Here is a 13,754-nt window from a genome sequence, read left to right on the forward strand (position 1 = left end):
GCAAAAACTTGCACAATGCATATTTTGCATGCAAAGGAGATGAACAAAAAACAAAAACAAGGGGAAGGGAACTACCTGGAATGGAGTTGTTATTGTTCATGGTGCTGGTGGCTCACGATGGTGTTGTTGTCACAACAACCGACTATGGTGGCAGACAATGCTTCTTTTTCTTCTCTCCTCTTCTTTATTGTGCTATTTGTTTCCTTTGTTTTTTGTTTCCCCTTTAACAGTGTTCTTGCATGAACATAGTAACGGCGAGTGTGCATTAGCTGGGAAACGTCCCTCATAATTGAAGTAATCTGCGGCTTTTGTTGCTGAAATAATTTCTCTGTCTGTTGAAACGACTCTTGAAGAAGAGAATGAATAGTGCCTCTGAAACGATGCCGTTTCCTATTCAAAATGTACATTTTTGATTTGGTCATTGGAGTTTTGTTTTTTAATCAAGCCCCCTAGGTAAATTCTAATTGGATCCTTTGATTTTTATGCCTTTTTCAGTTTGGTCCTTGGTTTTGGATTGTCTAAGTCAAGTTTCTAATTGGCCATCAAACTTAAATAATCATGCAATTAAGCTCCTGATTTGACTAAATTAATTTTTAAAAATTATAATTTGACCCTAGAACTTTAATTTCTTCCAATAAAGGCCTTAATTGACTTTAAAATTATTTTTTCTTGTAAGCAAACCCTCCATAAATTCAATTAAATCTTAGATAAAATTTAATTGAGCCCTAATTAGTACTTAAAAATGCATTTTTATCATGGTTTTATATCATCATTTTGCACTTGAAGTATCAATAACTCCTTAACTAAAACATGTTTTATAATAATATATCTAATAACCTAAGATACCTTTAATTTGTGGTAAATATTCATTTTAAATACAGACCTATCACATAAATGAAAGGATTGATTGATGACTTGAAGAACTTAAATTGCAAGGATAAAGAGATGGCCAAACTTAGAAAAGAGATGTCGGTGCAATCCAAACCGGAACACTGTTCGGTAAATGGGTCATATCTGGAGCTATATATCTCAGATTTAGGTCAAATTTATATGGATGGAAAGGTAAGACATAGGCCTACAACTTTCATATGGAGCCCAAGATCTAAAAAGGCCATTATCAAGTACAAATTGTAGCAACAACAAAGAAGCCCGAATCTGTCTTCCAGCCCGAGCACTGTTCGGTATTTTGGCCATATCTGGAGTTCTAGAAGTCCAAATGAGCTGAATTTTTTACACAAGAAAGCTGAGACAATTGCCTACAACTTTCATGTTTGCAACTGGCTCCAGTTTTGACGTTATCAATGACGTTTTGGGCAGACAAGAGAAGATAAGGATTGTCACCAAGTCAAAAGTTGGTCACCCACTTATCAATTAGTCATCAAATCAATAGTTTCCAATTTTGGCCTATAAAAGGAGGCATTTGCCATGCATTTAGGCATCTTGGTTTCCAGATCAAGATCATGCTCTTCCTTTCTCTCTTTGTATTTTTTATGCTTTGTTTTCATTAATATTAAGTTTATGCCTTTCATTTCCTTTCCTTTACTTAGTTAACTTTTATGTTCTTATTTTGTTTATCTATTTTGCTTTCTTTCATTATGTCTAGCTAAGTTAATTATGTCAAGGTGAAAAGGTTACACTAATGGTGTAAGAATAAGTATAATGTAAACTTAATATGGACTTTAATGTTTGATACTAACATGTTTTATATTTGTTATCTTGTTCACTCTTTAATACTTTGCTTGTTAAATAACTAATCTTGATTTATGTTGTATAACACTTGGTACAACAAATGCTTGGCACTTTCATAGCCATCAATCTTTTAGTCGTGTCAAGCCCATAAATATCTGATTTTGGATTTTCTAAAAGTCAATTTTTCTTGTCAACAGGGCTCTCACCAATTACAAATATACTGTCACATTTCAATGTTTCACCTTTTTGAACCTTCTCAACCAATTTTGGTGTTTTTTCGGCATTCCAGCATCCTTTTCTCGCTCCTATTATTTTTTAGATTTCTTCTTAATATTTTTTGATATATTGTTTTTTGTATTTTTTATATTTTTTTTTGTGGGAACCCAAAAATGGGTAACAACAAGCATCATTATATTGATAATTTTAATTTAAGTAGTAATTTATTTTGATATTACTAATGAAATTAATTTGTTAGTGATGTACATATTCTTAGTGGCATTTCTTGTATATTTTTTGAACTTTATGGGATCATCAGAGGGACTTGGTCTGTCAGTGATTCTTTATGTTATGGTTAGTAGCATTTCATGTAATTTGTGTTCAACTCTCTTAAACTTTTGATAGATTTAATTCATTAGTAATGTGTTTAATATATATTTTTGTAAAATTTAAAAAAAAAAGAAAAAAAGAAACAAAATATTTATTACAAATTTAAAAATTATCAATTTGAATACAATTCATATAGAGGATATAAGCTAAAAAAAGAGGGGGTGAAGGCAGATGTTCTTCGGGACCAGGTAGGGGATAAGGTGAACCACATGTACCATCAATGTTTGACAAAAGCTCCCTGTAAAATCTGCTAAGTTCAACTATCTCAGCACAAAACTATTTTGTCTTAGCAGTAAGCTAAGCCATCTAAGTTTCAACTTGTTTTTGTACAATAACATAGAACTCTAAACATTGGGAACTCGAACTTGATTGTGAGGAACCAATGATAAATATACTACGATCTATCCATATATCTTTAGATATGGTGTTTGAGATTCTATAAATCTGATTTCTATTGAGCCCACTGGACGATTCAACCTCCAGCTATAAATTTGGATCAAGTTTTGGATATGTCAAAGGATAATCCCTATACCTATTTTGTAGTTAGGCGATATATGTTTTCTAAGAAAACCTGTAAGCTAATTTAAAAAAGTAATAACTTAAGAAGAAAATTGTTGAAATCCAACTTAACTTGAACTTCTGAGCTCAACTATCCATTAGTTGCTAAACTCTTTTCCATCGATCATTAGTTTGCATGTGAGTTTCTATAAAAAGCTCCATCAATCTTGGTTCGTATTCAAGAACCATATCTTGCAAAAGAAAGTTGTTGGTAGTTAAACATTTCCATATAAAACAACAATTAAAAAAAAGGACGTAATAAAAAATAATTTTCTAACCCGCTTCACATGCGAAATGAACATAATGAATTTGTTATTGTGGGTGGTAATTAAACTATAAATCTTCTTTTTTTGATTCTCTGCATCGGATTGCGACTGCTATAAAACATGCTTAGACATCATGTGTTGGATATAAGCTTTCCATATGGCCTTCGAGACGCATGAGGTCTAAAATTCCTCCAAATCGCTGTCTCCCTAGCTTGGAAGACCTATTTTTTTAGCATATATTTTTTCTTTATTTTTGCATCTCATACCAAAAATCACATAATGAATATGGTAGAAATAATTTATCAATTAAGATATTAAAAAATAAAATTTTAACATTTAAATAAAAAATATAATATTTGAATTCAATCTTATCTATTTGCATTGTGATTCTCCAATACTGTCTTAGCAATAGTGTTGTTAGCCTTATTCCATTAAAATTTTTCCTTGCACGTCAAATTTGTAAAAGTAATTATTTCATTAAAAAAAAACTAATTGAATTAAAATAATAATAAAAAATTACACACACACACACATTAGCCTTGAACTTTCCAAACCATGCATCAATTATAGGTTTACATTCAAGATTTTTTTTTATTAAATGGCACTTCCATCAATGATTTTAATGCCAATGTTATCGTGTGAGCAACTTTCATATTTATAAATCTAAAATTTTATTCATTAATTGAAATTTGTTATTAAAAAATTACCTATTGTTATTTATTTTTTAATCATGTAGGAAATGAAAACACACTTATTTTAATTGGTTAGACTTCTGTTGATCTATGTACTTCCTAGTACATATATGTCTCTCAAAACAAACACATTGTTGCATGGTGACATCTCACTCGTACTTCCTAGTACATATATGTCTCTCAAAACAAACACATTGTTGCATAGTGACATCTCACTCGATGAGCCTGTATCGAGAGAGGATGTGTAACTGGTCTTGGTTAGCATTTAAAGACTCATTATCCCTATAAGCACTACAAGAAGAACTAGCATCACTCTTGTTCGTCTTACTCACTAATATTGCTTCCTTAGCATCTAAAAAAATTAAAGTAAAGATAATGACATTCATATTTTAAAAAAATTAGCAGCACCTTCCTTATACGAGAGATTACCCGAAACTAAGGTACCTACAAATATGCATGAATAAATAAAGGTATAAATCAGTTAATTTTATTTATGATTAATATATTTGTATAAATTGATTATTTTATAAGATGAACAAGGTAAAGATAAACAAGACATTGAATTTAACAAATTACAAATGGGATAAATGGAAAGACATTTGGGCAAAGTGCATACCTAACTATTCTCTTTATTATCTCTTTTCCTTATATTAAATACTTGTGATGAATATGAAGATGGACATATAAAAGACAAAAATCAAATTAATAATTTTAGATTATCTACAAGTGTTATTAATTAAATATCAAAAGATAGCTAAGAAATTAACGAAGGCAAATAACTAAGAAATTAAAAAAGGTAGTACTAGATGAACTTTAGATAATAATTATTCATAAAAACCACATGAGTATATAAAAAATACAACATGAAAGTCTAATAACTATTATCAATAATAATTAGGGCATAATATCATCCTAAATCTTTTCCATCTTTAATTTTCAAAACTTTAAGATTAAAACTACAAGTTTATTATCTCAAATCTCAACAAAATCATTGCCATGTAAAAGCTTAAGCAATAAAAATGAACATAATGAAATCTAAATAAAACCATATTTAATTATGCCAAGGAAAACAAATTCAACCAAGACTTATAGCTAAAATAGATATATAAACAATATCTTCTCTGAAAAATCTTATATTGCAATGATTAATTTCTTAGATATATCTCTCAAACAAGAAATACAAATTACTAAGAAATAAAAAAATAATAATAAAATTTCAAGCAAAATACAACTTAAAACTTTAGATTAAAGTAGAGAAATATATCACAAATCTTCAACAAAGAATTCACCAATTAACAACCCCAAAACATAGCAAATAAAACCCAAAAATAGAAGAAAATGACTCTTCATACCATATTTAGTTATAGTTTTTGTTTTTGAATATGTTAATCCAACTTGGTGAGGCTTGCATAATTTCTTGCAAAATCAAAAGAAAACAAGCACAAGTTAGGAGCTTTACAGGCAAAAAATTAAGCTTTGAAACTTTAAAGTGGCAAGATATTTACCTAGAAAAGTCATGGAGATGTGGTGGATAAATGATAAAAAAGTTGAGGGGAAGAGAAGGAGAGAGAGAGTGAAGAAAATTTTGACATAGAGAGAAGAGAGGAAGAGAGGAGAAGAAGACATTTTCGAATGAAATTAGGGATTCTAGACTTTTAGTTAGGGCTTTTCACCGATACAATTACTGATAGAAAATTAAATATTTAGATTTTTTAACATTTATCGGTAATTTTGTTAGTAATTAAAATTTAAGATTTTGAATTAAACCCAAAATATTTTAAAGACCCCCTACAAAATCTTAGATGAAGTTTTAGTTCATTGTTAATTCTGTTTGTAAAGGTCGGTGGCAAAGTCATGTAATTCTTTTCCAACTCCCTGGAACTCTTAGAGGTAGTTAGTCCATTGATAATTCTATTTATAATGGTTAATGGAATTTCATGTAATTTTTCCCAACTTTCTGGAACTCTTTAAGAGATTTAGTTCATCGATAATCTTGTCTATAGTAATCAGTGTCATTTCATGTAATTTGTTTCTAACTCTCTAAAACTCTTCAAGAGGCTTAGTTCGTTGATAATTTTATCTGTAATAGTCATTGGCATTTCATGTAATTTTTTTAAAACTCTTTAAAACTCTTCGAGGGACTTAGTTCATTGATAATTCAGTTGGTATTTACATTATGTTTGTAGTGCCATCGATATAAAATAATTTTTTAATTATATGTGTTCTAGTTTTCTTTATCTATCTCACCTGTAAAAACAGTAAAATCACAATAGAATAACATCATTTCTATTTATAATAATAAAATCACAACAATAAATTCTCTATTAGTGTTAACAATATTTATTATAAAGAAAAAAAAACAGAAAGATTAAATTAAAGTCTATCTCATTACATGTTGATGTTTAATAATTTTATCAAAATTCTCTTCCTTTTCTTCTTCAATTTTATCATCATCATATCCATTATAATCTTCTTTATTGAATTGATGCTTATTGATATTATCATATTTATCGACTTCTATATGTCCACTAGTTCCCAAAACATCATTTAACTTATCAATATTAACATCAATAAAAATATTCTCAGTAACATAAAATTTTGAATTTTCTTCTAATTCAGTAGACAAAACAACTCGATATGCATCAACTAACTCACCATTTTAAAAGATTTTATCTCCCATATTTACTTCATTATTTCCTTCTTGAACAATTTGGACATGACCCTTGAGTTTGGTTTTCATTATGGATAATTAATAAACTCTAAAATAGTCTTTTATAAATGGAGTGTAATAATAAACTTGTTTGCATTGCTTAAGAAAACTAAAGACATTATTGATGTTGTAAAATCTAGCATTTGTATTAATTTCAACCAGACAATAATGAGAATTTACTCTGATTTCTCTATTGATAGTACCATATCAATAATATTTGAATAAAAAAACTTTATTTAGCTCGCTATAATATTTCATTTCAATAACCTCTTCTATTTTTTTTTTTTATAATAATCAACTTCAAACTCATTAGAAACTGATTCCTTAACACAAAATCTATTATTATAGGTCTTATTTCAATCGATAAACCTGGTACATGATTATAACTATTAACAGTTAACAGTTAAAGTAAAAGGTTTATGTATATATATACAAAAAAAATACAAAATAAATATATATATATATAAAGATTTTATTTTTGAAAGAAAGATTTTTTATTGTTGTTTTAGTGGAAGAAAACACAATTCATTTAATACTAAAAAAGCACATTTGATTAGTACTTAAAAGTGTATTTTTATCATGATTTTATATCATTATTTTGCACTTGAATTATCAATAACTCCTTAACTAAAGCATGTTTATAATAATATATCTAATAATATAAGATACCTTTAATTTATGGTAAATGTTCATTTTAAATGCAGGCCTATCACATAAATGAAAGGATTGATTGATGAATTTAAGAACTGAAATTGAAAGCATAAAGTGATGGCCAAACTTAGAAAAGAGATGTCGGTGCAATCCAAACCGGAACACTATTCGGTAATTAGGTCATATCTGGAGCTACAGATCTTAGATTTAGGTCCAATTTATATGGATGGAAAGGTAAGACATAGGCCTACAACTTTCATATGGAGCCCAAGATCTAAAAAGGCCATTATCAAGTCCAAATTGTAGCAACAACAAAGAAGCCCGAATCTGTCTTCCAGCCCGAGCACTGTTCGGTATTTTGGCCATATCTGGAGTTCTAGAAGTCCAAATGAGCTGAAGTTTTTACACAAGAAAGCTGAGACAATTGCCTACAACTTTCATGTTTGCAACTGGCTCCAGTTTTGACGTTATCAATGACGTTTTGGGCAGACAAGAGAAGATAAGGATTGTCACCAAGTCAAAAGTTGGTCACCCACTTATCAATTAGTCATCAAATCAATAGTTCCCATTTTTGGCCTATAAAAGGAGGCATTTGCCATGCATTTAGGCATCTTGGTGTTCAGATCAAGATCATGCTCTTCCTTTCTCTCTTTGTATTTTTTATGCTTTGTTTTCATTAATATTAAGTTTATGCCTTTCATTTCCTTTCCTTTACTTAGTTAACTTTTATGTTCTTATTTTGTTTATCTATTTTGCTTTCTTTCATTATGTCTAGCTAAGTTAATTATGTCAAGGTGAAAAGGTTACACTAATGGTGTAAGAATAAGTATAATGTAAACTTAATATGGACTTTAATGTTTGATACTAACATGTTTTATATTTGCTATCTTGTTCACTCTTTAATACTTTGCTTGTTAAATGACTAATCTTGATTTATGTTGTATAACACTTGGTACAACAAATGCTTGGCACTTTCATAGCCCATAATGTATGGTATAACCGACACCTGAGCTATGAAAGGAACTTGATTTGTTGTTAACATAAGTTATAATCATGAATGCTTGACGAGATTTACAAGTATTAGCATTAATTGAATAAGAAGAAGACATCAATGTTTCAGTCGTGTCAACATTGCATATAGGTCGCAATTCTAAATATTAAATATGTAAGTGTAAAAAAAGTAGGGAGTTAAATGGAAAATGATCTCTCAAAAATTAAAGATTTTTTGAAAACATTACTAAGAATGTGTTTGGCTAGACGTAAATAAAATATTTTTATCAAGACTATTTTAATAATGATATCAATTTAAAACAAATTATCATTCATCAACTTAAAACTGAACAATGCGAAATATCAACACAAATCTTATTAATTTCACAATCGTTTTTCAAATCACATATTAATTCAAATGAAACAATATAAACCTAAACATAATTCATGCATCAATATTTAATGTCATAAAAAACAATCACAATCTAAACATAAAGTCATAATTCAACACTAATATTCAAATCATCTCAAAATCAATAACACATCAAACTAAATTAAAAGTATCTAATAGTTCCACGCCCTTAGCTGTGCTGGATGGTTGAGCATGTCAGGTGCTGATTGTGTTCATGGAATGCTCTAGCTTTTCCCATTGCTGATTCTTGGATATAAGTGGCTGCCAGTTTGTTTTTTGTATATGGTTATACTTTATTTTGACAAATGGTCTTGTTTTTGAATGGCTATGATGTTCCTACTACTTTTTTATGAGAGTCTGTTCATTTTGGTCTATTTACTAAATGTTTAAATGCTTATATATATGACTCATTAGTTTTCTAGCTTTGTTACTTTTGATCTATAATGCTTACATTTTGATTAAAAAAAGTGTCTAACAATCCAAAAATATACACAATAATAAGCATTTATCCTAAAATTTATCGAAATGATATTTAAGGTCATGTATTGACCTTTTTAGAGTTGGGAATAGGTTCGGGAGGCTATTGCAACCCGGAAATAGTGTTGGACATAAAGGAATTGACATGACCAAAAGATTGATTTCTTCTTCTAAGTATAGGAGTATCAAAGTAATACATAAATCGGCAAGACTAGGGTCGAGCCACAAGGAGGTTAATTGTACAAATTATAAATAACAATAACAACAACAACAAAAAGGAGGTTCCAATCAGATTATATATTGTTAACATGATTACATTAGTCATCTTATTCAATTAATGCTAATACTTGTAAATCTCGTCAAGCATTCATGATTATAACTTATGTTAACAACAAATCAAGTTCCTTTCATAGCTCAGGTGTCGGTTATACCATACATTATGGGCTATGAAAGTGCCAAGCATTTGTTGTACCAAGTGTTATACAACATAAATCAAGATTAGTCATTTAACAAGCAAAGTATTAAAGAGTGAACAAGATAGCAAATATAAAACATGTTAGTATCAAACATTAAAGTCCATATTAAGTTTACATTATACTTATTCTTACACCATTAGTGTAACCTTTTCACCTTGACATAATTAACTTAGCTAGACATAATGAAAGAAAGCAAAATAGATAAACAAAATAAGAACATAAAAGTTAACTAAGTAAAGGAAAGGAAATGAAAGGCATAAACTTAATATTAATGAAAACAAAGCATAAAAAATACAAAGAGAGAAAGGAAGAGCATGATCTTGATCTGGAAATCAAGATGCCTAAATGCATGGCAAATGCCTCCTTTTATAGGCCAAAAATGGGAACTATTGATTTGATGACTAATTGATAAGTGGGTGACCAACTTTTGACTTGGTGACAATCCTTATCTTCTCTTGTCTGCCCAAAACGTCATTGATAACGTCAAAATTGGAGCCAGTTGTAAACATGAAAGTTGTAGGCAATTGTCTCAGCTTTCTTGTGTAAAAATTTCAGCTCATTTGGACTTCTAGAACTCCAGATATGGCCAAAATACCGAATAGTGCTCGGGCTGGAAGACAGATTCGGGCTTCTTTGTTGTTGCTACAATTTGGACTTGATAATGGCCTTTTTAGATCTTGGGCTCCATATGAAAGTTGTAGGCCTATGTCTTACCTTTCCATCCATATAAATTGGACCTAAATCTGAGATCTGTAGCTCCAGATATGACCCAATTACCGAACAGTGTTCCGGTTTGGATTGCACCGACATCTCTTTTCTAAGTTTGGCCATCTCTTTATCCTTGCAATTTAAGTTCTTCAAGTCATCAATCAATCCTTTCATTTATGTGATAGGCCTGCATTAAAAATAGACATTTACCATAAATTATAGGTATCTTATATTATTAGATACATTATTATAAAACATATTTTAGTTAAGGAGTTATTGATACTTCAAGTGCAAAATGATGATATAAAACCATGATAAAAATGCACTTTTAAGTACTAATCACACCCCCCAACCAGCTTATTACTAGTCCCTAGTAATCAAAGCGTTAAAATAGAAAACAAATTTGCAAATTTCACAAAGCAAGGTATTCATCATTTAACTTCCATTAATCTATCCAGATAAACAAACTCTCATTAAATTTATATATCTGCTCAATACCACTTAACAAGATATTAATAAACCTTTCTTTTGTGCTCAATGTATCAACACATAATTATGGGGCTTTTCTTGGAAGAAAACAAAATTTTTGTTCTAATGTTTAAGGTTAACTTCCTTGGGTTGGGATTATTATTTTTGTCTTTTTTTTTTAATGTATATACATATAATTTAAAAATATCATGCATCTTTAACCCATGTAATGAGCTTTCAGCTAATGACTCCCAGACCAGTTGGTATTAGGGCATTAGGTGTTAAGACACCCCTACGAGCTTAGTAACTCGGGTCGCAGATACTGATATGTAGATAGTGCAATGTTTGATTCCTTTAAGCTTTTCTCCTCAACCCATGTAACAAGCGTTGGGCCAATAGCTCCCAAGTCAGTTGACTTTAGGGTATTAGGTGTTAAAACACCCCTTCGGGCTTAATTGCTTAGGTTAGGGAGGCTACGAAACCAAACTTATCTACATTTTTATTATCATCATTTTTTTTTTCTTTTTTTTTTTTTTTTTTTTTTTTTTTTTTTTTTTTTTTTTTTTTTTTTTTTTTTTTTTCTTTTTAATTATATACAATCCCTTTCCCTTAGTTGTTACCTTTAACAAAAGAACATAAATAATGTAATAATCCAATATGCAACCCACAATCATATGTTAAAGTGTGTGTGTGTAAATTAAGGTTTAAGAATACATGTTAAATAAGTATATGAGCAGAATTAAGTGGTAACAATACGAGAGTTTGTAAACCTGAATATTTCAGGAAGTATTATAATAGACCTTGTTAAGAATGGTTACTAAGATGCGTCTCAAGAGTCACTTTAACAAAAGAACTCCTTTACTCTGCCATCCTAGTAACAACAATTATGCACATGCTTTATGAAATGAAAAACAATTTTTTTTTTTATCAACTACTACCCTCTCCCCCCAACCAAAACGAGACATTGTCCTCAATGTTCTAAGGTAGAAAGATAGAGTATAAAAGATATCACCTGAAATAACGAACACTGACAAAACCTGAAACACACTGAAACAAAAATAAGAAATAACAAAACACAATAATAAAACCAAAAGACATAAACATTCACAAATGAAGGCTCAAATCCAATCTAAGCTTTTTACGGCTTTCCTTAGATGACCAATTTATGCGACTCATGGAAGGATCAATCACAGGAATGAAAGATTGTAGTTGGTCAATCAATTGTTCAGCAGTAGTAGCAGAGATTATGATTTGTCGTGCAGAAGATGTTAGAAATTCCTGTTCCACAGCATGATCAAGAAAAGACAACAACTTATCATAATAACCATTAACATTTAACAAACCTATGGGTTTATGGTGAATGTGCAGTTGAGCCCAAGAGGAAATATGAAAGATCTCTTCCAATGTGCCTAGACCACCTGGTAAAGCAATGAAGGCATCAGCATGGTTAAACATTGCATTCATTCGAGCCGACATTGTGGAGACCTGAAGTTCCTCTCCAATTGTTTTTCCAATGATGTCCCCTTGTGCCAAAGCTTCAGGGACGATTCCTAAAACTTGACTACCTCCTAAAAATGCAGCTATTGACACACCTCCCATTAACCCAAGACTGCCTCCCCCATACACTAAATGAATCTTTCTCTCAGCTAGCACCTGACCAAGATGATTTGCTGATTCTAAAAACTCCTTTTCTTTCCCAGGACTAGATCCACCGAAAACACAAATATTTCTTATTTGATGACTTGAGGAACTTGCCATTTCTACACACTTCTGTATTTGTTGAATGTATGGGTTGAGTAGAAATGAAAGGAAGGAAAAGAGGGTTTTATAGATGAGAAAGTAGAAAGGCAATCATAACATCTATATGTAGGCCAGCTAGAGTCTCACACACTCTCTCTCTCTTTTTATTTATTTATTTATTTACTTTTGAAAAAAAACATGTGTATGTACAGGTAGTTGTGATTGTGGCTCACATCTTCCCTTGGTTTTACGTCCAAGAACGGCTTAAACGCCCTCTATGGGTCGGGGATAGGCTTCCCATCCAGTTTTCTTAAAAACTGGCAAACAGGGTCTTTTTTAGTCAGATTCCCAAGACTAAGTCTATCATGTTCTTTATGAAATAGTGGCCATAAATCATGAATTGCACGATGCACATCTCCACTAGGATGCGTCTCAAGAGTCAATAGAAGCTTATCTAAAGACTCCTTACTCAGGCCATCCTTAATGAATTGTATTTTATCTTCACGGTTTATAGATACCATTCCTAAAGAACGACATTTTGCATTACAAGTCCATCTGGCACATCGATAACAAACTTCAGTCGTTTTGCACAACGTTTCTTGGCGAAAGTGCTTTTACCTGTTCAAGGCATGTGTGAAATGAAAGAATTAGAGGACTCATCTGATAATCAGACCTTTTCTTCAATCAACCAGCGATTATCTTCAGGAATTTCATGATTCATTAACAACCTCAATCTTGCACATCTAGCACGGTAAATTTTTGTAATCGCATTCTGAGGCAGAGCAGGTAAATACTTTTTCAATTTTTCAAGATTAGTGTCCATTATCAAATGAGAATTGGAAGAAAGATTTAAAGAATTGCACAAATATATACACAGATATCAGTTATTATGGGAAACTAAAAGAACCGACATAAGTGATGGAGTACCGTTGTCCACTATTTAACCGGGGTGAGAGAAACTAGCAAAAATCACTTAAAAATAAACATAAAAATAATGTGAGAGAAAAAAATCAATCTTTATATACAGGATCACCTAATTCAGTAGAGTCATTTTCAATTAAAAAATTGTTAAAATAAACTTTCAAACGATGTTCATTTACCTTGAAAACATTGTCATTCTTTGGATTCTCGATGTCACCGGCTCCATATGGATACACATGTTTCACAATAAAAGGACCGCTCCATCTTGATCTTAGTTTTCCAGGAAATAAAAGTAGTCAAGAATTATAAAGCAAGACTTTTTGACCAACATTGAAGGTTTTTCTTATAATATTCTTGTCATGAAACTCTTTGATTCTTGCTTTATGAATT

Source organism: Populus euphratica, unplaced genomic scaffold (assembly GCF_000495115.2).
Source record: "Populus euphratica unplaced genomic scaffold, PopEup_1.0 scaffold56.1, whole genome shotgun sequence".
Lineage (NCBI taxonomy): Eukaryota > Viridiplantae > Streptophyta > Magnoliopsida > Malpighiales > Salicaceae > Populus > Populus euphratica.